The sequence below is a fragment of the Eriocheir sinensis genome, chromosome 8 (assembly GCF_024679095.1).
Source record: "Eriocheir sinensis breed Jianghai 21 chromosome 8, ASM2467909v1, whole genome shotgun sequence".
Lineage (NCBI taxonomy): Eukaryota > Metazoa > Arthropoda > Malacostraca > Decapoda > Varunidae > Eriocheir > Eriocheir sinensis.
The window spans coordinates 21,585,268-21,611,098 of record NC_066516.1 but is presented as its reverse complement, the minus strand read 5'-3'; the positions used below and the strand labels follow the sequence as shown (position 1 = coordinate 21,611,098).

General features: G+C 46.6%; 1 long non-coding RNA gene across 1 annotated transcript in view; it reads left to right on the top strand.

The window, feature by feature from the left end:
* The first annotated feature begins 6,269 nt into the window (after nucleotides 1-6,269).
* The window catches only part of LOC126995680 (uncharacterized), a 97,409-nt gene continuing 77,847 nt past the window's right edge, over nucleotides 6,270-25,831 (top strand). The window contains exons 1-2 of the long non-coding RNA XR_007750647.1: nucleotides 6,270-6,363; nucleotides 6,530-6,623. This is a non-coding gene — a long non-coding RNA (uncharacterized LOC126995680). The remainder of the gene's footprint in view (nucleotides 6,364-6,529; nucleotides 6,624-25,831) is intronic.

Below are 25,831 nucleotides of genomic sequence, written 5' to 3'. Positions count from 1 at the left end.
GGGGGGGGGAAGGGCCTCTGCGGGGGGCCACGTTGACTTTTTCCTTTTAATGTTAATGGTCCCAGAACTGGTCCTTAGCGCACCTCAAATAGCCACGGGCGAGGACAAAGTGAGAGGGAAATCACGCGAGGTTTAATTATTATTTTTTTTTTCCCCAGAAGCACTGTTAGGACCCACATTACAGGGCGAGGCTGACGATGAAGTTTGGTTTGTAAAGGCGTTGTGTGTCCTCTTATGGTTTTGCTTTGAGTGTTCAGTCCGTAAGGTGGAAAAAAACAAGAAGCTAGATACAGGCAAACATGGGAAACTTTTAGGATACCAATTATTAGTGTTATCAGCTTGTACTTATAGTGGTTGTCCTCCCTGGGTTTTGCTTTGAATGTTCAGTTTGCAAGGTGAAAAACAAGAAACTAGATACAGGTAAACATGGGAAACTTTTAGGATACCAATTATTATAGTGTTATCAGCTTGTACTTATAGTGGTTGTCCTCCCTGGGTTTTGCTTTGAATGTTCTGTTCGCAACGTGAAAAAAAAACACGAGAAAATAAATATAGTTCAGGATAAGATACATGTACTTTTAGGATACAAGTTATTACGATGTTGTCGGCATGTACCAGTTTTGTGTATCCTCTCTTGTCTCCGCTTTGAGTTTTCCGCTAGGAAGGTGAAAAGCAAGAAAATAAAGGGTTATATTATTAGACATTTCGCCGCCCAAGAACACATATTTGACAAGGCTTTCATAGGAGTTTTGGGCATTTCCAGGAGTAGTTGTATAACCCTGGTGGTAGTGTGACCCTTCTTCTGTACCGTGAACCTAAGAAAACACTCATTAGAACCCAACTGATCGCCTCCTTGACCTTTAGAAATAGCTTTAGAAATAGTTTTGGGCATTTCCAGGAGTAGTTGTATGACCCTGGTGGTAGTGTGACTCTTCTTTTATACCGTGAACCTAAGAAAACACTCATTAGAACCCAACTGATCGCCTCCTTGACCTTTAGAAATAGCTTTAGAAATAGTTTTGGGCATTTCCAGGAGTAGTTGTATGACCCTGGTGGTAGTGTGACCCGTCTTCTATACCGTGAACCTAAGAAAACACTCATTAGAACCCAACTGATCGCCTCCTTGACCTCTATAAATAGCTGAAGTGAAAAGCCAAAGTGTCTTCTAATACCGTCTAAAGACTCAAACAAAAAGACTAAGGATACAAATTACTACAGTGTTATCAGCTTGTATGTCTATTGTGTGTTCTCTCTCGGTTCTACTTTGAAATCTTAGTCCGTACGATTAACGTCAAAAAATATATACAGACAAACAAAAGGACGTGAGATACAAATGAGTCGGTGATATCGATCTTCTTGTACAGATGTTGCGCGTTATCTTATTACTTATCTTATTACTGTTTTAGATCATCAGTTCGTAAGGGTAAGGACAAGAAAAGGAATATAAGTAAAGAAAACGACTTGAGATACAAATGATTACAGAGTTGGTAATATTGGTCGGCTTGTACAAATGATATGTATACGCGTCAATACTTCTGCTTCAGATTGCTAATTCGTGAGGTTAGGAGCGAGAAAATGAATTGTTAGGAAAATTTGTATTAGGATGACTTTTATTATACACAATTACAATACGGGTACCAGGCACTGAATTGAACAAACGCTGCGCTTCTTCCTCTCATGGCGAGACCTGTATTTTCAAGCTCCGAGGACGGCGGTATGAAAATAAATACGGAAGAAGTGAGCGAGCTGAATACAAAGCCAAACGTCGATACTTAAATGACAGGCTTTGTGCTCTGCTCAAGGGAGGATCCAAGGCTGTCCGTTAAGGGTTCTGAATGTCCTTGATGAAACTAATAGGGAGATTTTAAACCCTATATTTTAAAGCTCAGTTATTGCATTAGTGTTTTTTTCGCTCTTTTTTTTGAAATACTAATTACTCCTACTCTTTGTTGGGGGAATGTTTAAAAGAGGCAAGGAATAGCAGGGGTAGAATAATGGCCTTGTTCATTGCTTTAAATTATCTTCGGAATTAATTTTGGTTTTAATTTTCTTACGTAACCTCTTAATCCCCTTTTTTACCCCTTTGTACTCCATTTTTTTTCTCTTCTCAACATCTCCCGTCATCCTTTCACATTTTCTTACCGATTTTCAGCTTCCGTTCCTGTCCATGTGTCTCCTGTTAACCTGTCTACCTTTATCTCCCTCGCCACTTCCTCCTCCTCTTTCCCGCCTCTTCTCTCACCTTTCCACATTCAGCCTTTCCTGTTTCCTATACCTCTTGCAACTCCCTTTCAACACACGCCTCTTAACTTATCCCAGCTCCTTTGTTTCCTCATTTCCTCTCCCGCCTCTTCATTCTTCCCCCGTTACTCCTTTCCCTTCATTTCCATATCTTATCACCAATACCTACTCTCTCCAAACTTCCACTCCCTTTTGTTGATTCGTTCCCTGTTGCCTATTTCCTTCCAGCTCACTATGTTATCACCACTCCCTCAATGCAAACTTCCCTCCCCGTCACTCCTTCCACATTGATTTCTCTTCATTTCACAAACCATCACAATTTTTTTTTGTCAACATTGCTTCCTCTTCATTTTTTTTTTATCTGCCTCTATTCCTTCTAACTTACTATGTTATCACCACTCCCTCAATGCAAACTTCCCTCCCCGTCACTCCTTCCACATTGATTTCACTTCATTTCACCAACCATCATAACTTTTTTTCTTTGTCAACAGTCTCCTTCATACCACGTTTCTTCCTCGCTTTTCTTATCCCCTGTTCCTCTCCTTTCAATCCTCCCACCCTGCCTCGTCCCAAATGCACTAATCACTACAGCTATTTTTTTTCTCTCTCTCCTTACTCTCCTTTACATTTCGCATAACCTTCATCAACACCTCGTTCTGTCCTTATCTTCTCCCTTTTTCCTGGTCCCTTTCCTCCTATTGCCTGAAACACGCACCCTAACCCAGTGCTACCTCCTGTTTTTCCTCGCCACACGCACCCACTCCCTCGCCCTCGCACCTGTACCCCCTCCCCTTCTTATCCTTCGCCAGCGCCACAAGACCAGATGTACTAAACCTCATAAATACTTCATTCTGTTTTTATCTATTCCCTTTTTCCGAGTCCCTTTCCTCCTCTTGCAAACGCCCCAACCCAGTGCTACCTCCTCTTTTTCCTCGCCACACGCATGCACCCACTCGCTCGCACCATCATTCCCCCCTTCTTCTCCTTCGCCGGCGCCCCAACGCCATAAGTACTACCCCACCTAAGGAAAAACCACGGAGGGTGAGGTGAGACAAAATATCAAGGCCCCGCGGCGTCCTTGCAGCTCCCCCGCCGAAGGACAGACATGCAGTTGACGTCACCACTAACCCACCGATAGTAAAATGATCACCGCCGCCAATGCCATCACCGCCATCACACCAATACCAAGACTGTCACTAACGCCATTACGAAACTGTCACCAGCGCCAATCCAAAAATCAACACCAACGCCCGTGTCATCACCGCCATCACACCAATACCAAGACTGTCACTAACGCCATTACGAAAACTGTCATCAGCGCCAATGTCATCACCACTACCGATACCAAATCACCTTCATTCCCACCAATACGAAAATTCATCACCAGAACCCAAACCTCCACCATCAATCCCCCTCCCCCCCCCCAAAAAAAAAAAAAAATCCCTTTCATCACCACTACTGCAAAACTCTAAGCACCTACCTACACCACAACCAATATAATCACAACCATTACTAAGATCACCCCAAGCCTTACCTCACTACATTACAAGAAACGCCTAAAAATATATATATAACCACCAAAGTTACGACCAGTTCCATTCACCACCACCGCCTCTGCTGTCCCCTCCCCTCACGGATAAGCTTCACCACGCCACTCTTTCTCCACCACGGCTACCCCCACACTTCCACACCTCTTCCACAGACACCTATCCACCTTTCCACACCCAATCTACTACACCCTAAGAACATCATCCAGAATCCCTTACACCCTCCCCGTACTTCATTCCACACCCAACAGACACCCATCACGTCACCCAATACACAGAACACCCACCCCTACACTCTAGTCACCCAATTCCACGGCCCGTACACTCCGCACCCCACCCCCCTCCCCTAACACACCACCCATAACACCTTACAACACCCACCACGTACAGCATTCCACACCAGTCACGTCACCCTACAACAGAAAACACCCAGCCCCACACCCTATTCACCCCATCGCACGGCCAGCTCACCCCACACCCCCACCCTGAACACACCACCCATAACATCTTGCAACATTCACCACGTACCCCATTCCACACCAGCCAGGTCACCCTACAACAGAAAACATCCAACCCCACACCCTAGTCACCCCATTGCACGGCTAGCTCACACCACACCTCATATTTCACGAGCAGACACAAAAATCTCAGGGACATCCGCATCACATTACGGTACTGGGCTCCGGAGACAAGGCCCAGCAAAGGCGAGCATCCAGCATGACATCACCACCACCATCAGCCATCTCAGACTATATGGGTCGAATTGTAAGACATTTTACCGCCCAAGAACACCTATTTGACAAGGCTTTCGTGGGAGTTGTGGGCATTTCCAGGGGTAGTTTTATGACCCTGGTGGTAGTGTGACCCTTCTTCTGTACTGTGAACCTCGAGAAACACCCATTAGAACCCGACTGACCCCCTCTTTGACCTTTAGAAGTAGCTGATGTGAGAAGCGAAAGTGTCTTCTAATCCCGACCTATATATCATTATCTCTGTTCTTCCCTCAACGCCCACCAGGTTACTGTTACTTGCCACGTATTAGATCTTATGAGATTCCTGCCCCCATTTACCTTATCTTCCCCGTATAGCATTCTTGCCACGTTCGTCGTTCTAGTTTTTGCCATCCGCTGGTTCGAGGTTAACTGTATTTTCCCGAATTCACTCATATTACGTAGTTGCCACATCTCATTTCCCCCCTCCCCGATTTTTGCTGTATTCTCCGTATTTGGTGATATGGTGTGGTTTAACCTGATGTATGTTTGAGTGATGTACGGAAACCAATAACAGGAGGAGGAGGCAGAGCAAGGTCCATAAGTCTCGATTCCACATTCTTGCCCGTCTGTGCTAGGCTATATGTGCAATGTTTGTAGTCTAGTTTAGTTTAGCGTATTCAAACAAAAGAAATTGGACTATGTGCGATATTGCGATGTTGTGCCCTCTGCCAAAATTCAGCTCAGAAAGTCACCGTTTAAAGAAATGTTGAAATCAGACAAAAAAAAAAAAAGAAAAAAAAATCCTCAACCACAGGGATGAGACAAAAAGCAGCTTATGTCCGTTATTTTCTTTTTCTCCATTCCTTCATTTTTTCTTATATGGTGCGCCTTACAGGTTTACTCTTGCACTATAGTCTGTTCCAACTTAAATTGGCGTTCGTCACCCCTTCCACAAACTGTCGCAACCCGTGCATTTTCAGCAAATAGGTAATGCAAGATGGCGCCACTATAAACACTCGCCTGCGCCAGAACGGGCTGGGCCGACCATCAGGCCCCACCGGGAAGAAGCCTTGGGCCGACCATCAGGCCCCACCGGGAAGAAGCCTACCGGCGCAATAGGCCGCGACGTAAAAAAAAAAAAAAAAAAAAAAATGATATACAACAATGCCAAAAACAACAAAAGTCATTGCAAAAGAATATGCTAATTTGTTTTTAGCTTTTTATACACACACACACACACACACACACACACACACACGTTTATTGTAACAGTCCGTTGATAAAATAAATATCATACGTAGCCTACTTGTGGCAACCATGTAACTTTCGATCATAACCCTTTGTTCAACTGACTGCCTCTATTGAAGTTCCATTTCTGTAAGTGTTTAAAAAAAAAATAGTTGTAAATACAAGGTGTTTTGTTGATATGGCCTTGTATTTATCGCCGATATTTGTTGTCTGTGCATACGCGTAGCACAATCGTATATCATTTCTGTGTAATAAAAAAAATAGGTATTCATTTTCTTGTATTTCATTATAGCATGATACTGAGACGTATGCATCATTATTAATTAAATACGTTGTGTTTCGTGAACTATTTGACGACGCGGAGGAAAAGGTGTCTTCCGCCCTTGGTATGCTTGTGCTTTCATCACAGGATTGCTAATTTTTATATTACATTCATGTTTGTTTTAAACTAAGCTAAAAACTATTTGTTTTATTGTTTTTAATGAATGAAGTCTGCTGATAATACCAATGCATATCATTTAGCTGTTCACAGGAAGAATACAGGAAATCGAACACCAGAGGTCAGCACAGTCAGGGGGAGGCTGCGTTCCGCCGCGTCTAGCAGCGTGCCCATCGTGAGGGGAACAGACCTTTTATTATGTTTTTTTGTGTGTGATGAAGTGTGTCAGTGTACTTTGTCATGACTTGGACAATGTGTGACAATGCTAATATTTGAGGAAGAGCAGCTTGCTACTTCAGTGTAATAGCTATTGACACGTGTGGTGAAAACTGTCTTTCCAGCTCAGGTGAGGCAAGGCACTGAACACCACTCTGGGCTTCACCTCAACATCCTGGGCTTCACCTCAACATCCTGGGCCTCACCTCAACACGGCGGGTGAGTAGTCATGTGTACCTTCGTATTGCACTCATTATACTCCAGAGCTATCTAATGTGCGGTGCATGCGAAGGGTAGCCTAACAATAAAGAGTATGAAACATTTTGCCTGACCAGCGGCCCACGTTGCCAGATTATCGTATTCGCTACTTTGTATTTACCGGCTATTGACACCACTATTGCAATAAGACATCACTAAGTAACTATTCCAACGATAAGTATAAATTAATCAACAGTAGTTGTTGAGACGGAGGAGACAGTTTTTGGGTCGGAAATGGGTAAATAAAAGATGCTGAGTACGACGATCTGGCAACTTTCCAGTGACCACCCGTTTCGGTAAGGTTGGTAAGCGTGGTAAACCGTCGTTGGCGCTACTGCTAACAAGAAATTGGGTCTTTCATGCAAGAAAAGAGAAGTCAAACAAATCTGGCACGGTGTCATGCTCTCTTATAGTAGTGGTGGAAGGTGGTGTTGAAAATTTTGCCCCACAACATACCTCCGGCCCAAGGCTCTGTTTCTCTCCCCCAAACCTCTATGATAATGTGGCATCAGTGGCGGGCCGGTTGTACTCACGCGCTGTCAGGAGAGGGAGAGAGAGAGAGAGGGGGGGGGGAGGAGGTATAGAATGAATGGCATGTTCACGACGAGGAGCTTGCCAACAGGTCTTCCCATTCCTCCCCTTTCCCCTACCCCATCCCACCTCTCTCTCTCTCTCTCTCTCTCTCTCTCTCTCTCTCTCTCTCTCTCCTCCTCCTCCTCGGCCTGACTTTTCCTCTTTCTCCCCGTTTTCCTTCCCTTATCCTCTCCATTACATCCTCCCACCCCAGACAGACAAACAGACAGACAGACAGACAGACAGACAGGATACGCATCAACCCGACAGACTGACTGACCACTGGAAGGGTTGGGTGGTTAGTTGAGTCATGGTCTACTTATGCCACTTTTTCCCTCCTCCTCTTGTCCGGTGCGTGTGTTTGTTCGCTCATTGCAAGGACCAGACCAGTTGGGTAGAGCGTTTGATCTTTGCAGCCGAGGCGTCCCATGTTGCTGGCGGCCATGGTTAACTGTTTGCTATCCTGCTTTTTCTTCTTTTTTGTCTCCTTCAGGTAATGGCAAGGAGGTGTGGGGGGAATTACCTCTGTATGTTGATGTTGCTTTGTGTGTGTGTGTGTGTGTGTGTGTGTGTGTGTGTAAGAGATGTCTGTTGTTAGTTCTGTTTTTAATGCAAGTTTTCTCTTCCCTCGTATAATTTCATTCCTTGTCTTCCCTTATGGTCCCGTTCCCACCCTCCTTCACCCTCTCAACCTCAACCTGTGTGTGTGTGTGTATGTAAGAGATGTCTGTTGTTTGTCCCGTTTTTTAATGCAAGTTCTCTCTTCCCTCGCATATTTTCACCCCTTCTCTTCCCTTGTGGTCCCGTTACCACTCTCCTTCACAACCTCAACCTCTCACCCCATCACTCGTTCAACGCAGGGTCACCGCCACTTACGGAACCTCTCCCCACCCCCTCCCCACACGCCTCGCCCTGCACCCCTTGACCCTCCCTAACACTTGCCAAGGACCCGCTGACTCCACCCGCGCGCCTCCTGCCTGACCTTGGCGTTCCTCAGGGCCGCCAAGTGCTCCCTCGTGCGTTGTCTGAGTACTCTAAAAGGCGTGACGCAACCCGCAATGAAGCTAATTTAAAGGGGAAAGAGTTATGGTAATGATGGTGGTGGTGGTAAAGAGGAGAGAGAGAGAGAGAGAGAGAGAGAGAGAGAGAGAGTTGTTTTGAGCGATAAATATTGGTTTCGTTTGGCTTTTGTGTGTGTGTGTGTGTGTGTGTGTGTGTGTTTGTTTAGTTTTATTGTTGTTGATGGCTGGCGTGGGCGATTATTTTTGTTTGTTTGTTTGTTTTTGTTGTCATTTCGGTGCGTGCTGGTTTGAAGGGGTTGGATTGCTGTACATACTGGCATCAGCGTGTTGCCGCGCGTTGTTCCCTTCACCATGACATGCGTCGCTCTTTCACATTACTTTTATTATTTTTTAGTCGCTACATAACAAAAGTGGCTCACACACATGGAGAAAATAGATCCGAAAAAATACTAATATGAAGAGAGGAGTGACGAGACAGAGAGAGAGAGAGAGAGAGAGAGAGAGAGAGAGATTGCATGCAAGGGCAGTTTTCATAGTTGATTGTTTCAAAGAAGTCAGGATTCCTTGTTACATTCAATGAATATAAACAACTATTTTTTTCGAGACTTTAATAAATCTTAAATAATTTTGCTAATGGTTTTATCTTGTCGCAATGCAGCGCAGGGGATAAAATCTCATGCCAGGCTGCAAAGGAATTTGGAGTTATTCATTTTTTAAAATTTAATCAAAACCCGCTACAACATGGTTTTATTAGTTTTCATCCGATTTAACGGGTTTTTATAGAAAAGTCTATATATCTGCAATCCTTCGCGTGTTGATTGGCAGACAAACGGTGAAAGTGACGGAGAAATAAAAACTAGATCAAGCCTGAGCCAGTAATTTGTGTAACGGCGAGGGGGAAAAATATTTATATATATATAGCGGCGCAGCTCCTGACGCACGCAGCTCTTGGCGTACCCGGTGTGGTGTCATGAGACAGCCGCTATAATAAGACATCCCATCCTGATCTGCGCATGCGCGGGCTTTGTTTACAGAGGGTGGATGAGCTATGACACGGTACCGTGTCTTTTGTTGACTGCCTATCATGAAACGTCCCACCTAAGTTATTCTTTATCTTTTTGAAAGTGATAAATGAGATAACCTACACCCTTTGTATGTCAGTAAATGATAAATGAGGTAACCTACACCCCTTGTAGTCAGTAAATGTGATAAATGAGATAACCTGCATCCTTGTATTTCAATAAATATTCTCCTCTAGACTAAATGGATTGGATCTCGGACGAGGAAAAAAGTTGAAAAGAAAGTTAACGTGCAGGAGAACTTGTGCAATGCGTCATCATGCAAGACGTCACATAACTGGAAGCTTACTGTTACTGGAAGCTTACTGTTACTGGAAGCTAACTGTTACACGAAGCTTACTGTTATTGGAAGCCTACTGTTACTTGAAGCTTACTGTTACTGGAAGCTTACTGTTACTGGAAGCTTACTGTTACTGGAAGCTTACTGTTACTGGATGCTTACTATTACTGGAAGCTTACTGTTACTTGAAGCTTAGTGTTACTGGAAGCTTACTGTTACTGGAAGGTTACTGTTTCTTGAAGCTTACTGTTACTGGAAGCTTACTGTTACTGGAAGGTTATTGTTACTGGAAGCTAACTATTACTGGAAGCTTACTGTTACTGGAAGGTTATTGTTACTGGAAGCTTACTGTTTCTTGAAGCTTACTGTTACTGGAAGCTTACTGTTACTGGAAGCTTACTGTTACTGGATGCTTACTATTACTGGAAGCTTACTGTTACTGGAAGCTTACTGTTACTGGAAGCTTACTGTTACTGGAAGCTTACTGTTACTGGAAGCTTACTGTTACTGGAAGCTTACTGTTACTGGAAGCTTACTGTTACTGGAAGCTTACTGTTACTGGATGCTTACTATTACTGGAAGCTTACTGTTACTGGAAGTTTACTGTTACTGGAAGCTTACTGTTACTGGAAGCTTACTGTTACTGGAAGCTTACTGTTACTGGAAGTTTACTGTTACTGGATGCTTACTGTTACTGGAAGCTTACTGTTACTGGAAGCTTACTGTTACTGGAAGCTTACTGTTACTGGAAGCTTACTGTTACTGGAAGCTTACTGTTACTTGAAGCTTACTGTTACTTGAAGCTTACTGTTACTGGAAGCTTACTGTTACTGGAAGCTTACTGTTACTGGAAGTTTACTGTTACTGGAAGTTTACTGTTACTGGAAGTTTACTGTTACTGGAAACTTATATTGGGGCGTCCTTCATCCCAGCTCTCATTGAAGGTTAAAATCAGGAACTGTAAAGTGTTTGCCTTGTAGTCCATTGTTACTCGCGGCAAAATTGTGTTCTCAGTGATAATCAAGCTCTCTGTAATATCTTAAAATAATACTTCTTACAACAATTTGCGGCTGTCTTGTCAGCAGTGAATCAGTTGGTTGTCTTGTTTTCTGGTCAAAGAAGTTTCATTACATTTTACTTTTTACTACAGAAGAATGAAAACCTGTTGAAATCGGGAAAATGTTATATAAAAATAATCTGGATAGTTTAGCTGACAACTTGTATCTCTCTCTCTCTCTCTCTCTCTCTCTCTCTCTCTCTCTCTCTCTCTCTCTCTCTCTCTCTCTCTCTCTCTCTCTCTCTCTCTCTCTCTCTCTCTCTCTCTCTCTCTCACACACACAAAAAAAAATAGATATACTAGTTGGCTGCGTCTTGACACCGGACACTAGCGACGACCCTCAAGTCCCCGGCGATGATTTAAACCCAGAAGCAAAGAAAAATAACGAATAGAGTAAAAAGTCGGGTCTATTTTTAATGAACTCGAATAAAAATAAAAAAAATCAGGTATGTACAGGCACAGGTCCATCCGTCCCGACACGGCAGAGCAACGCGGGTTACCAGACTCACTTTTCTTTGTGCCTTCATTACGTTAAGCTCTTCATAATTACCTGAGCGAGCACCTGAACCACGCTGGCGGGCAGGTAGGCATCCGGCGAGCGCAGGAATCCGATGAACGCTCCTGCTGCTGCTGGTGATGATGGTGGTGGTGATGGTGGTGATGGTGATGACAGTTCGGGAGGTGATTCGTCATGGGGAACTTAATTAATGTTGTGTCGATGTGATGTTCCTTGTTAGTCTCTCTCTCTCTCTCTCTCTCTCTCTCTCTCTCTCTCTCTCTCTCTCTCTCTCTCTCTCTCTCTCTCTCTCTCTCTCTCTCTCTCTCTCTCTCTCAAGACAATGGTGTAAGTGACGGGGCTCGTGCCTTCCCTCACCCCCCTTTTTCCTCCCCTATCCTTATCTCCCCCCCCCCCCCCTCTCTCTCTCTCTCTCTCTCTCTCTCTCTCACACACACACGGCCATCATTCCTAATCCCCTTCGTTCATCTCCCCGCTTTTCCTCCGTACCCTCTCTTCCTCCTTCCTCTCCTCCGTTTTCCCTATCCTCTCCTTTCCTTCTCTTCCTCACTCTTCATCTCCCTCTGCCTCCCCCTTCCCTCCCTCTTTCCCCCTCTTCTCTGCCTCACTCTGTCGCCTTCCCTCTCTACTTCCTCTTTCTTCCTCATCATCCTCGCTCATCTCTCTCCTTCCCTCTCTCCCCCTCTCCCCACTCTCGCCTCTCCCTCGTGATCCTCGTGTGACTGTCCACGTGATATTTCCACAGTCTTACTCATTTCTCCGTTACACATTTTATTTTTTTATTCTGCTTGTTTCTTAATCCTCCTCCTCCTCCTCCTCCTCCTCCTCCTCCTCCTCTTCTTCATTCTCTTCTTCTCTCCCTCCACGCAATCCTGCTCTACGTTCCTCTCTTCTCTATATTCCTCTGTTGTTACTTTGACGAAATCTTGTTTGTGTTTTGTTATTTCTTATTGTTACTTTATATATGGAGTGCGAGAGACGGGTGAGGTCATGGCAATTAAGGAAGGAAGGGAGGAGGAGTGGGGAAAGAAAGAAGGGAGAAAGGGAAGAGGAATGGAAGAAAAAGAGAAAGGAAGGGGGGAGGGAAGGAAGGACAGAAAGGAGGGATTCATCAAAGGCTGTCCGATTCTTCTTCTTTATGGAGTAATGAACCTTGTTTTGTACGCTGTTGTGTTCCTGTTTTGTTCAGAAGAGAGAGAGAGAGAGAGAGAGAGAGAGAGAGAGACACAGACAGAGACACAGACAGGGAGACACAGACAGGAGACACAGACAGAGACACAAAGAGAGAGAGAGAGAGAGAGAGAGAGAGAGAGAGAGAGAGAGAGAGAGAGAGAGAAAGGGTCAGGAAAACAGAGGCATGCAGCAAATCAGTGCCGCCTGTCGCTCAAGTAAACAGGAAAAAAACAGACTGATACTCCCCATCACGGGACGCCAACCCTCCGGCCGCCGACTGACTGACTGACTGCTGTTGAATATTCAAATAAATAGAGCCAGAAACAAATACTTGTGATTTAGTTGTGCGTATTTATTGTGTCCTTTGTAATAACTTTACCTATTGATTACGTATTCACACTTAAACATTTTTATCATGTGGAATTGTTAACAAAGAGAATATTGGATATTGTAGTGGAGCAGAATGTGATTTTGTGAATTTTTTTATGTATTAATAATTGATCAGTTAGTTTGTATGTTTATGTATTGATAACTTTCTGTCAGTGCGCGTGCAGGTGACATATGAATGATGAACGCCATTCAGGGGTCAACAACTGATGATTACTGTTTTTATAATGTCACGTTTTTTCATCACCGTCATCATCATTGTCAACCGTTTTTACCCGAAGAGCTAAAATTAAACAAAGGCTATTCACTTTGATCGAACTTAACCTTTTTTTAAACTTGAAAAAATAGGTTCTACTCCGAGCAAAGTGCCGCAACGTCATTTCTTTTCCATGTCCTATTGTCTTCCTTTTCATTCCGGTGATGTTTCTGATCCCGTTCCACCACTCTGCTGTGTCTGCGCCTGCATGCCGTGGCCGAGTACCGTATCTATACACAGCGCGGCGTCCTGTCAACCCGCCTGTTCATCTTTCCTTGCCGGCGCTGTCTCGGCCCGTGCGTGCCCTTTTTACTAATTGCTGCCAGAATATCCCCGGCCCGCACCCTTTGATACCACCCTTTTTTTTCCCCTTTTCAGCATTTGACATCAGACTTTCCATATTCTAGCGGGCATTGCAAGGTTTAATTTTTGCACTTTTATCAGTCTGCACACTGTTGATGCGAAGTACAATATTAAGACAGCAAATCACCGTAACTGCAATGTCCACTTACTGACGACACAGCAGCTGACTGAGTGTCTGGTTTCACTGAGATTCCTGCACTGAATCCCTGACTCATTCCCTCACTTACTGAATGACCAACTGACTGTTACCATTGCCGGCACACACACACACACACACACACACACACACTGACTCTCAATCGCTGACACTGACATACTGACTCAATCACTCACTCGCTGACTCACTCGCTGACTGACTTATTCACTGACTCACCAACATTGAACTCTCTGAGGGCGGGTCAGCCGTGCGTGCCCCCAGCGCCTCCTGCCGGCACGCCCCGGAAACGCCATCCATGTGACAAGCCGCGTGAGTCAAGGAAGGAGGTTCAAGGAAAAATGTTGCCCTTGAACTTTTTTCCCTCACGAAGAAAGTGTCATCACGAGACATTCTTTCCTCTTGTTGCCGCCAGACATATTTTTTTCTTTCCCTCAAACCGAGATATAGAGCACCATGGGAAGACACTTTTATATTTTTTTTAATGCTTTTTCATACCAGCTGTATATAATTTGGTGTGTTTTTACGTGCAACGCTACACTTTTTCCTGCGATTATGATTTTCTTTTTCATGTATAGTGAGCAGTGACTTCTCTTCGTTATATAGTCGATCATATTTTACGTGGAATGGCAGAATGTTTCTTCGTTAGTTATGCCAAGAATCCTTTACTGCAGTAGCTGGGGTGGTCGAGTGTTTGTTACTTTAAGACACCTGCTTTAGTTACCTGTTGAAGTTACAGACTATAACGGTGATTGTGATCCTCCAGGGAACACTCGAGTTACTGTCAGTACTCCGAAGCGTCCTGTGTCTGCCCCTTACAGTGTCCGCTCCGCCGGTCTCGATCTAGTCATGTTTCATTCCCGCCTTCCTCCCGCGCCCTTCGCTTATTTTCCTTGATGATGCGTATTAGTGTTCGGGAGCGCGTCCGCGTGAGGTTTATGAATGTTGTGTGTAATTAGTAACCTGAGCGCCAACCCTCCGGAAGTGGTCTCATAGATCACCCCGCGGGCAGGTGTTGAATCGCCCCACAAAGAAAGGATGCTTAGAAACGCTGTGTTCGTGGTTCTGCGGCGTCACCGAGGCTAGCTGGCGGCGGCGGTGGCAGCGGCGGCGGGGGGGAGACAACGAGCCTATTTTGCAAACCTCAGGGACGAGTCTGCAAAACACGACCCTGTGCACCCCTGCAACCCACGGGGAAGCCTCGGCCGCCCGATGGTTTGCGTCACGGCGGCGCCTCCGAGGGCCGCCCAATCCTCTGCCAGGCTGCTGCTCCGCGGTGCCGAGGGCGCAGTACTGGAGGGTTGAGACACCGCTGTAACGTATCTGTCAACGGCGGCGGCGCGGGGGAAGGGCAGGTAGGGGTAGAGGCGGCTTATCGGGCTGTTTGCGTATTTTGTCAGAGGCTTCATAAAACAATGCACCATTTACGTTATTGTGTAGTCTGCGGCTCTGCCAAGTGAGCGAGCTGCGCGGCGCCTCGCCGGTGTTGCAGGGCCAGTTACGGCGCCGTTTTGGGGCGAGGCGCCAACCATTCCGATTATTCTCGTGTTGTACAGGTTTATGTCCTCCGCCATGTTGGCCATGCTGAGATGTTTGCGTTGAATCAAGACTTACAACGATAAATCTTTAAAAAAGTGACCAACCCGCAAGTTCATCACCCTCCCACATCACTCCTTCCCCTCCCCCTCCCCCTGCTCTCTTCCCCTCCCTCCTTCCCCTTTCTCTTAGCTGCAACAGGACTGGGGAGCTCAGGAGTGTCCTTTCGCTCCTTTAACGCTCGCGACGCAGACTCCTTTTTATTTCTACGAGACCCGGCTTCCAGAAAGGGCGTAAAGCACTTAAAGGGCAAGCCAGCGACCCGGGTCTCGGGGGCGGCTGGAGGGCGGAGATGGAGGGGCAGCATCAGTTCGACGTATGCTAAGAGAGCCTTGATCGTAGGTGCCGGAGGCTACGTGACCGCACAGGACATCTGATTCTGTATCCATCAAGGTCACCCTCGCCCCCCTTCCCCCTCGCCCTCCCCGTCCCTTGCCCTGGCTAGCCTCGTCCCTCCCCCCAAGTGCTACTCTTCACCGCTGCTGGGCTGGAGGGGAAAGAGTGCCGTCGCAGTGGCGTTGCGAGAATGTCATCCCAGAGGTGACTGAGGGACAGTGCCACCGTGCAGGGCGACGCTATTGTGGTGAGGGGCTCGACTGTGTTGGTGTAGTAAAGGGGTGAGAGACTGCCTTGTTGTAGGGGAATATCTAGGGGCTGTGTTATGCTAGTAGGATCGAAGGGGATGTCATTAAAGAGGGTAATAATGGGCTGTTTTATTGTAGTAGGGATCTGAGGGACGTGCTATTGTAGGGGGTCGCTAAGATTGTATGTTATTGTAGTGGAAAGTAAGGGGATGTGTTATTGTAGAGGGAATTAATGAGCTGTGCAATTGTAGTGGATATTTGAGTTTGTGTTAATGTGGCGGTGGCTGTTACTGTATTGGGGACTGCGTATAGTGTAGAAGGGAGCTGAGGGGCTGTGATTGTAATGGGACTAGGTGAAAGTTTTATTGCAGTAGGGAGCTAAGGGATTTTGTTACTGCAGTGGACGGGTGAGAGGATATTACTGCAGTCTGACTTAAGGGGGTGACGCTGTGTTTTAAGAGGTTACTTGGGGGGCTGCTATTTCGAGGGACAGAAGGAGCTGTGTTATTGCTGTGGATTTTAGGTTGGGGAATTTGAAGTTAGGGGAGGATGGGGCTGTGTTGTAAAGGGGAGCCAACAGACGTATTATTGAGGTGAGTGTGGGGTGTTCTAGTTATGGGGGTTTGGAGGTCCCTAAGAGCAGGAATGTTGATGGTATATGCTAGCTTAGGAGGTTGGCACTTTTAAGGCAGCACGGATTCAGTAAGCATAGGTTCAGGCTTATAGTAGGAGAGGAAACACATGAGCCATTGCAAACGGACAGACACCAACAAGGAAATAGCCACGGAACGAGAAATAGTTGACTGGAATTCGGCAAAAAATGACTGTGTGTGTTTTCAGTCACTTTCCTCTCGCCTGTTGCTGTTACTCCTCTTCTCTCTTCCTCTCTCTCTCTCTTCTCTCTGGAAAACTAGTGACGAGGACGCAGCGCTGGGACACAGGCAGCCATGGAGGTCTTGAAGTAATGTAACGTGTGTGTAGGGGGGTCATTTGTAGGAGGTTGAGTTGGGTTTGGGTTGGGATGGGTTGGATTGGGTAGGGTTGGGTTGGGTTGGGTTTGGGTTGGGTTCGGATTGGGATGGGTTGGCTTGGACTGGGTTTGGTTTGGGTTGGATTGTGTTGGGATGGCTATGGTTGGATTGGGTTTTGTTTGGTTTGGGTTCGTTTGGTTTGGGTTGGGTTGGGTTTATCTTGTATTCAGATCTCTCTCTCTCTCTCTCTCTCTCTCTCTCTCTCTCTCTCTCTCTCTCTCTCTCTCCACGTCAAAGGATATTTTCAGCACTCTTTTCGGCCTCCCGTGGCGGCGGGGCGGCGGCGTCTCAATGAAAGAAAGAAGCAAAGGTTGGGTCGAGGGCTGACGGCTCTTGTTCCGTCCTTTCCCCTTCGGATTTAAGTTTTGTAACGGGCGTTTCCAGTGACCCCTCTTTTTTTTCTTCACTGGGTTTTCGATGATTTTTTTGTCTTATGTGCTCTTAGGTCTTTTGTGCCTTGTGTCCTCCCCTTCACAGTGTTTCATATTTTTATCTCCTCTTTGCTCTGTCTTTGCCCCGCCACTGCCCCTCGGTCTCTCGTTTGATATCTATTTTTTATCAGATTTTTCACTCGAGAGACATAAAAGAAAGTCGCAGTGTCGAATTACATCTCTCCTCGTCCTTTATCCCTTCAGCCTCAGCACGCGAAAGTGGCGACATTGGAGAGGAAGACTCAGGTGGCGGCAGCGGTGTCATAAGTAATGCCTGTGGAGGGTAACGCTGGCGAGGCTCTCACTGCTCTGGGCCCGCAGGGAATCGGGATCCCGTGTGTGGTGTGACGGGCGGAGATGGTGCCTCACAAATCCCCTCTTCCACACTTTTTCTTTTAGGAGTAAATCCCCCGCAGCATCCCAGGGGAGGAACAGAGGCAGCCCCCCCACACAGGCGCGACGGCAACCTCTATGTGTCCCCATCAGAGGGTCTCCGGGGACTCCTCGGGGCGTGGGTGTCGGCTGAGCGTCGTGGTCATGGCTGCGACGATTTTGAACCCGCCATGTGTCGTATGTGTTCATAGAAAATGCTTTAGCAGTAATGTCAGACGATCAGTAAAGAGGTAACTTAAACCTCTTTGCTAGTGAAAAGAAAAAAAATATAGTAAAACAATAAAACAAGTGGCCCCTCTCATGTGTCCGCGCGCCATCCTCTCCGCCGCCCTCATTTCAGGGGTCCACGGCACAGCATGAGGCCGTCCCACTGTTATTTGTTGGTTGTTATTAGGCTGGACGAGTCCCTGCAGGCGTGCGGGGGTTTAATATCTTGAGGCACCAACAAAACCCTGACGTGTGCTGGGCGCCGCCGCGGACCGGTGTGTTGACCCGAAGCGCGCCTCGATGGGGGGGGCCCTTGTGGTGGCCCGGCCTGCATTTTTTGTTGCCTACGGGGGGGAAAGGGTCTAAAGTGATGACGTCAGGGGCGGTGCGATGGGAAAGCGTAATTCTAACACACACACACACACACACACACACACACACACACACACACACACACACACACACACACACACACACACACACACACACACGGAGTGGGGCAAAAATGAAAATAAAACTCCTTATTAAATAAAATGTACCTCAGGTGTCAGATTTCGCACGTCTCGGAAATCAAATAAAAGTGAGCGGAAGGAACATTGACACTTTCGTCCGCTCGGTACCAAATTCTACACAGGACTGAGTCTTGTTTGAGTTATGAACGGGTTTGAATTTTGTTTATTTTACTCTATTCTTCATTTTGGCAAGTTAACGGAGCAGAAAGTAACGCAAATATATCACTTTCCCTCACGCTGGGCCGCCGCGTCGGTCTGTCACCTGAGCCCCTGAAGGGCGGCCCGGCCTCCCCTGTGGCCGGGGAGTGGCCGCTCGCAGAGGCTAAGCTTTTTGCTGCTTCTTGCCACAAGATAAAACGCTTTCTTGTTTTGTCACGGTTATCTGCCTCCACCGCGGCGCCGCGTGGACTTGTTTGCTTCCTCAGTCGCTCCCTCCGGACCCGCCACTCCTTGCTAACCAGCCTTGCGCCTGTCCCATTCATACCTTGCACTACTCTCGTTCACGCCCACGCCCCCGTCAGACGATGATGGGAGACAACTTTCGTTTCCGTCGCCTCGCCCGCCCCGCGTCCCGCCTTGCCTCACCCCTTCATCCCGCCAGCCTCACCGTGTACTTGAATTTCAACACTTTTTATCCACCTTCTTGCAACATTGCAGCGGCGACTTTTCAATACCGCATCCGCGGCTATCAGTGTCCCTTTCCCCCGAACCATGTCAGGCGAGGCGCTGTTCTGCCACCCAGGTGCTGTTGTAAGGATGATTTTGCACTGGCTTTGAATGTTACCGAGATTATATACTTGCAGCAGCTCGCCACTGCTTATTACCGAACGAAATGACTTGAAGCATGTGCCACGTTCAAGATTGTAAAAAAGATTATAATGTAGACGTCTATGTATGTCTCGCTGCCTTCCCTTATGTCTCCAGTCCACTACCGCCTCTCTGTCTCATGTTCTGCATCAGACTGTCTTACTCGTCCACTACCGCCTCTCTGTCTCATGTTCTGCATCAGACTGTCTTACTCTGCCTGTAACAATATCTGTCTTAATGTTTCTCCAGATTTGCCTGTTTTACTTTGTTGTGTATTATTCCTAAGGGATATTTGTTTGTCTGTCCTTTTGGCTGTCTTTCTTTCTGTCCGTCTCTGTTTCTCAATCCCTGTCTGTCTTTCTTGAAACGGCATCTTAAGGCAGCGTGGCCCAGCACTACGGCACTTCGAACACTGATTCTGTGCATTCACCTCAACAGACAACCTCAGTCCGAACCGATTCTAATATTGCCGCATTTACTCGCAAGAAAAATATATATCTTAATATAAAGAAATCTCCGCGCATGTGTGTTCGTTTGTTTGCTTACCTCCAGGAGAGCGTAAGAGTAGCCAGCACCTGAACGGCAGAAGGACAGGCCCTTGACACCTCCGAGGGCGGGCGGCCGAGGGGATCATTGCCAGGTGGCTGTCAAAGGCGCCGCTAAAAGTTCGCATTCCGCCGCTGGTCACGATGGGCGGGTGTCCTTGCGGCGTTCTTAGTCTGACAGCTCTCGAGGCTCTTGTGGCTTAGCACTGCCTTGCCCCGCCACGCCTTAATCTCGCTGCAGCCGCCATTGTTCCGGCACAAGGTCATAACCATTGCCACACTCGAACGCCGGGACGCATGCGCACACGGCCTGTCCCAAACGTACGGTAATTTCTCCGCCGCTTCCGCCATGCTGAGTCTCTCAAAGAACACCTCGGGAACGCCAAATGCTGTGTGCTAATGACCGCCACACCTGAACCCTTGTTGGGAGAGTGAACGAGTCGCCGAGGATGTTGAACGCTGGCGGAGTATAAGAGGAGGAGAAGGAGGTAGAGGAGTAGGAGGAGATACAGAAGTAGGTGAGTAGGAGGAAGAGGTAAAGCAGTATAGGAGGAGGAGATAAAGAAGTAGGAGGAGTAGGTAACGTAGTAGTAGGAGGAGGAGGGAGTGGAGGATTAGAAGTAGGAGGAGGAGGTAAAGAAGGATGAGGAGGAGGAGGTGCAGACGGAGGAGGCGGCTACAGCGGGGGCGATGGCGGGGGCAGCGATGGCCTGGTGGAGGGTGCCTGGAGGAGTGCGGGGCGGCGGTGGGGAGGGGCGGCGGTGGGGGGGGGGGGGAGCGGGCGGTCACAGCGGCAGGTCGTGTGTGGGGCCACGTGGGTTGGTACTCACGGGTCGGCGCGGCTCGCTTCCCCTCACCTCCCCTCTCACGGCGGACAGCAGGCAGGCGGATGGCGGGAGGGCGAGGGGAGGGAGATGGAGGAGATGGAGAGGAAGAGAGGGGAAGTAAGGGGAAAAGATAAAAGGTGCGAGAAAACGATAGGAGTAAAAAATAATAGTCAGGAACCATCTCTAGAACAAACAGGAGCTTTAGGGAGTAAGTGGAATAAGGGTCAATATAACAATGAGAGGCGGAGAGGAGAGGAGGGGCGGCGGTTGGTGGGGGGGGCTGGGGGTGGAGGGATGGAGGCGGGGGGCAGAGGTCGTGTCTTCAGGGAGGTCAGGGGGCTTGTGGTGGCACGGGGGAGACTCCAGGCGAGCCTCTGAGAGAGATGTTCTTGAGATTATGACGCAGACTTGTGAGGGAGACGCCAGGTTCAGTGGACGAGAGAGAGAGAGAGAGAGAGAGAGAGAGAGAGAGAGAGAGAGAGAGAGAGAGAGAGACGCAGACAGAGACAGACACAGAGAGACAGACAAAGACAGAGACACATAGAGACAGAGACAGACTTACACAGGGACAGATAGAGACACAGAAAGACAGACACAAAGACAGAGACACAGACAGATAGACACAGACAGTGACACATAGACAGATAGACACAGAGACCGATAGACACAGACGAACGGACAGATACAGACCGACTTACTGACTGACGCAAAAGATATACAGAAATAGATCACATATCTCCTCCTCCTCACTATTGACCGGAGCGCCGTGAAACATGAAACAACTACACATAATATTAAATGACTCCTTTGGCGTAGGAGGTGGTAGCAGCCATGGGGGAGTTATATTTTATTGATTTGTCGTTTTTTGTTCGGTAAAATGTCTTAGGCTAACCACGTCATTAATAGAGAAATCTTAGCTAGGTTTTCTTTATTCTTGTATCCTATTTTTGGTCCGTTGCCTCAGATCTCTTGTGTAAGGATTTAACTTCCTTCGGCATTCACGAGTCCACCAGCGGCGTTTCTCCTATGATTCGTATTTTCAAGCACGTTTCCCCGTCGGGTGTATCGTGCAATATTCTAATGGTCCTCCGCCGCGTGGCTTCTGGTCATGTGACATCCTTGACACGGTAAGGCCAACGGTTCGCGTAAATCCGTGTGTTTGATATTTTACTGTGTTACATGTTTTCTTATGGATTTGTGTGTTTCTTGAGCTCTTGTGTTGCTGCTCTTTGATATCCAGATGTTTTTTTGTTTTCTTTGTAGTGTCTTTTATTTGCTTTGGTGTTTTGTTTGTCTTTTTTTTTTTTTTTGGCTTGTTGGTTTCAGTGTATTTTTTTTAACCTGTTGTCTTAGCCATTCTGTATGTTGTTATTATTATTATTATTATTATTATTATTATTATTATTATTATTATTATTATTATTATTATTATTATTATTATTATTATTATTATTATTATTATTATTATTATTATTATTATTATTATTATTATTTGTTTTATGTTTAGTATTGGTCATCTTATCGTCATTACTCTTATCATTGCTGTTGTTTTTATGGTGATTTTAATTATAGTGTTATTTAGCTTAGTTAATTAATGAATCAGGCAATGAACTGCACGTGTAGCATATTGTTAAGTCCCTTCCTTGATGATATTTTTCTCCTTCAATCTTTTCCGACCTCCCCCTACCCCCTTTACTCTCTCTCTCTCTCTCTCTCTCTCTCTCTCTCTCTCTCTCTCTCTCTCTCTCTCTCTCTCTCTCTCTCTCTCTCTTTTTTCCGGATTCGTATCCTTTATCCTGTAGTCCTTTTTTACCCCTTACTTCCTCCTCCTCCTCCTCCTCTACGGGCTGTCCCCTCAAAGGTTGCCCCTCCACGCGCATGTCCCCGTCCCTCGCCTGGCACGCTCCATGCCCCCGGCGTCAAGGGCGAGTCGTGCCAGGTACGTTCAGGGTACGAACCTTCCTCCCGTCACGGTACGAAGTGCATCTCGTCACCTTGCGTCTCGTTTCGGGGCGGCGTCGACGCGGGGTTGTCATTCATCGTAGTGGAAGGAAGGAAGGAAGGAAGGAAGGAAGGAAGGAAGGACGGGGAGGGCGACGGAAAGGTTGGAACTATGAAAGGGGTAATTAGTTGTATAGGGTTTGCTCGTTAGTTTGTACGCTTCCTTTCCAATTAGTACGCATGTCAAAGGGTGGGGGAGATAAGTTCCGAGGTGTTATGTAAGGGCGTGGGGTGCCTGTTTGTACGCTGCCTTTGCAGTTAGCACTTATATCAAGGGTGACGGAGGTGAAAGTCTGAGGTGACGTCTAAGTTTGTACGCACATTAGGAAGCGGGAAGACAAAAAAAAAGTGGTATGCATTGTGTGGGGTTGGTCGCTTTCCTTTCCCTTTTTTTCCTTCCTTCCTTTCTTTCTTTATTCATTTATTCTTTTCTTCTTTTATTTCAGTTCTCAGTTTTTCCCTTCTCTTTCTTCTCCAATTATATTTTCTTCTCGTCTTTTTATTTTTGTCCTCCACCTCCTCCTCCTCCTCCCCCTCCATAGACCACAAACGATGCATGGAACTTTCTGCTTCGGCCAGATAAAAAAAAAAGAAGTAAAATTTAGGGCCGCAGCTGCCTTGGTACTCACCTCTTGAATGGGTTTTAGTCATAGCCAGGCACGCCAGTCCTCGCAGAAACTAAGACACGAGATACATGGAAAACATTATAATGCGCAAAGATAAAACAGTCATCCCTCGGAATCGAAAATGTGGTGAAAGTCAGTAATGGCGATGAAGTCTACGGGAAACACCACCTCGGTACCGATGGCTGGATTCCTTGCCACATGGTTTTCGAGCACTTGATCACACACACCGCTTGGGATCTTGCTATGGTGATTTACCTCTCGCTTATTGTCATTGTCTTGCTTTCTCCTTTCTTAGATATGTGTTATATGTGCTGGTTTTGTTCATCCTGCCCGTCAGAGTAAAGATGTGAGGGAAGTGGAATGGGTAGGAATAGGGTGATGAAAATAGAGAAGAATGGCCCAAAGAGAGGTCAATTTTTTTATTTAAACATAGATACATATATACTATTTACAAACCCAAAGATGCACTGTCGTGTGCTGCCTATTCAAAGGGCAGAATAAATCTATATAAAAAATAACTACATAAACTATAAAAAGATATACATACAAAAAAACATACAATACAGAATACAGGAAAAGATAAATAGGAAAAGATTAATAGGAAAGAATGATATTATGCAAGGTGTGATGGATAGGTGGAAGAGGTGGAACAGATGCAGGTGGAAGACAATTTGAACAGCGACTCATGGTGTTTGCCTTTCCTGACGTCACGCTCAACAAATCAGAAGTACATCATCGTGGTTCCAATACCCGTGCCCCAATACCTTTGCCTGTGTGGCCTCGAACATCTATATATGTAAATGGATGGTCGTGGGGAGGGCGTGAGGTATAGTTGCACGCCTGAAAGAGTGGACCGGTCCTCTCCTTGATTCGACGTCACTTTAAACAGAGCGAAACGTAAGGTGTTCGTGTTTCAATTTCTCGGCGGTTTGGGGTCTTCGTGTGGCCCTGAATCACTATATATATACGCGGGTGTTTGGCTTGCAAGGTGGCGCGGGGTAGGCGTCCTTAGTGCTGTCTTTTAAGGAGTGTACGGTGCCCTTTTGCGTCAGGTGTGGGCGTGTGAGAAGGGCAATGCGTATATGACCCCCACAAGTCTTACACATTGTTCCACCTTCCCTCCCTAACCCTCCCCATCCCTCTCCACTCACTGTTCCGTCTCTCTCGTCCCTCCCTCCCCTTGCTTGCCTCCTCCCGGGGTCACATATTTCTCGGGAGTTTGTGTGGTGTGGCACTGCGTATATGACCCCCACATATCTCACTCCCCATTGCCCCTCGCTCCCCTCCCCCACCCTCCCCACTCACTGTTTCTCTCCCCTCCTCTCCCCAACCCTTCCCCTTGCTTGCCCCCACCCGCGGTCACACATCAGTCAGGGGCGCTTGTTCTCTTCTGCCGCGCCTGTAAACACCATTGTATGTATGTCGTGTTTCCGCAGCGGCTTCGTATGGGTTTGTTTGTACCTGATGATGAGTGACGCAAAACGACCCCGAACAAGCAACCTCCAGGAACAGCCGCACGCCTCCTCCATACGACATACAACGAGGGTGACGTAACACACACACACACACACACACACACGCACACAGAGCCAAGCATCCATTCTGGGCACGTCAGCAGGCCAACACAAGGTGAGGGACAACACATTAATGAGTTTACTGAGCACCTGAGCCCAACGTGGCATGTCCTGAGCTGGCTTGTGACGGCCAAAGCCAACGTGGACAATGGATGAAAAAAGGGAGATAGATAAATGGATAAATAAATAGATAGGTAAATGATAGACAGGCTTACTGAAAAATTTAATTATTCAACGGTAATAAAGGCATTCAGTTTATCAACACACACACACACACACACACACACACACACACACACACACACACACACACACACACACACACACACACACACACACACACACACACACACACACACACACACACACACACACACACACACACACACACACACACACACACAATCTGGTTCACTTATTGTTGTTTTAGTGGGTTTGATGTGCGATACTATTCATATTTATTTATTGCTTTAGTGCTTGTATTAGAATTGTGTTTGCTCGTGTTTCATCTGTGCAATGTGTGTGTGTGTGTGTGTGTGTGTGTGTGTGTGTGTGTGTGTGTGTGTGTGTGTGTGTGTGTGTGTGTGTGTGTGTGTGTGTGTATCTATCTATACCTCAGTTTTCAAAAGGATTTACTCCAAAACTTTTAACTCGTCACATATTTTTCCTTAATGGTGAAAATATAAATGTAAAAACGTGCATATGCTTAACCTTCTTACATCCTGAGTGAGCGAGTGACGGCGGGAGGGAGGGAGTGGTTGGAATTCGAGCAGGAAGTGGTCGTGCAGATGTTGGGTGTGGGAGTGAGAAGGAACAAGTCAAGATATTAAAATGAACCTTATGAGGAAAGGAGAGCAGACATATAGACATACAAACAGGACATACAAACAGACATACAAGACATACAACCAGGAAGACAAACAAACTCCGACAGATATCAGTAGGCAGGATGGCACAGACAGGCACAGTGATTCAGGAAGTAAGAGAGGACAGAGAGACGAACAAAGACAAACAAAAACCGTCATAAATACATACAGGCACAGACGGACAGACGAACAAAGACAAGCTAAAACGGTGATATCCATACATACACAAACACACACGGGCAAAAAGGCAGACTATAAAATGTAGGAAATAAAAACAGCAGAAAAACTTATTCAAACACGCGTAGACA